The sequence below is a fragment of the Pteropus vampyrus genome, unplaced genomic scaffold, assembly GCF_000151845.1.
Source record: "Pteropus vampyrus isolate Shadow unplaced genomic scaffold, Pvam_2.0 Scaffold533, whole genome shotgun sequence".
In the NCBI taxonomy this organism is placed as follows: domain Eukaryota; kingdom Metazoa; phylum Chordata; class Mammalia; order Chiroptera; family Pteropodidae; genus Pteropus; species Pteropus vampyrus.
The window spans coordinates 60,874-62,592 of record NW_011889314.1 but is presented as its reverse complement, the minus strand read 5'-3'; positions in this window follow the sequence as shown (position 1 = coordinate 62,592).

Genomic DNA, 1,719 nt, shown 5'->3' with positions numbered 1-1,719 from the left:
TTTTTATGCTTTCTCTTTCTGTTGAAGTCCTCACTAAAATTATCTATTCTTCCTCTAAGTTCACTGAGCATTCTTATAACCAGAGTTTTGTACTCTGTCTGTGGTAGGTTGCTTGCCTCCATTTCGTTTGGCTGTATAATCAAAACGTTGGAAATCTCCTTCGGATGATGGGACCTGTATTCATCCATACTTTTAATTTTGGTAAGTCTGAGTCTTCATCTGTAGCTGAAGTTTTAGAACTGGCCCTAATATTTTTATGTGTGACTGTGTTTTTGTCATAGTGAAGCCTTTTCTCTCATTGTATGAGTTGAAGTATTGTGTACTTCAAGAATATATTAGTAAAATAAATATGACTCCTCTATCAGAAGTTCTGTTAGTATTGAATTATTGGTATTAATGAGTACTGCCTTAAATTTAATATCCCCCAAATTCCAAAAAAATAAAGATGATGAAATGTCTATTGTTTTATATAAGCTGTCACACTTTGAAAAAAAAATTGTCATAGAAATTATGGCTCAGAGGATTTTTATATGAGAATTCAAATTCAAATAATCATAATTAATTCTTGGACAACAGATTGGTTGGATAAAATGTTTCATAAAATAGCCATAGATCTTCTCCCTGATCTTATCAGAATGGAACATAAAGTAAGCATCTATAATTACAAAAGATGTAAAAAAATTATGAGTTACATCAGTTGGAATTATAAATCTAACAGTTTTTAGTGAAACCATTGAATTACAACTTCTGAGATCCCTAGTTGTTTTAATATTTTGGTTTCATGTTAATAAACGGTTTCATTGGATAATTTTTAAATAAGTTTGAGTATTGAAACTTTGGACATCAGAGGGGTGTGTGTGTGTGTATGACTTTACTTATATTTTATAGAGTGTCTCTATCTTTGGATCATGTTAGTTAATGTGTTCATTTTTGCCACTTCAAGAATAATGTTTACTATCTTTAAAAATGTGTGAATAGGGTGTGGCAGTAGTGGTTATACTTGAGTATTCCTGAGCTTTGTTAATTTACTAAAATTAACATAACAGACAATTCTCAATTCCCCCACATACACCCCAAACCCCCTGCCTCCTGCCACCTTACGTTGACAAAGAGACTGTCTCCTTGAACAAATTTTAATCAGGCTCCTCTCAGCCCTCCTAGGGTTTACTAGACCTCAGACTGTGGTCCATCCATGCTGGGCTGTGTATCCCAGTTTTAGCAAGAATGCTAGTAAGTCAGTTCAGAGAAAATCCCTCACTTTAGCTATCCAATAAAATTTCCAACACCTTACTCTTAATATCTGATCACCTTGGCCTGCCCTCAGCAAGAATCCTTTTATGTCGTCTTAGCAAGATTCTCCCTACCTTTAATGTCTCCTCTTAGTAATTTTCCATCACCAACCCCCCACATCTGCTATTTGGCTGTAAATCTCCATTTCTTCTAGTTGCCTTGGGAATTGAGCCATTTCTGTACTGAGGTCTCCTTTTCTCGACTGTAGTAGTTCCTAATTAAAGTCATTTTTGACCACTTAAATTACTGTAAGACTCGTTGTTTTTTTTTTTAAGAGAGTACTATCTGTGAAGAAAAAATCTGTTACTTTGGTTAAAGTCATACAATGAGTGATAAAGAGTGTATAGAATAATTATAGTTAAAAAGTATGATCTACTATTCAAAGTAATAGAATCTGGTTTTGTTTTCAAGAGATAAAAAATAATAAAA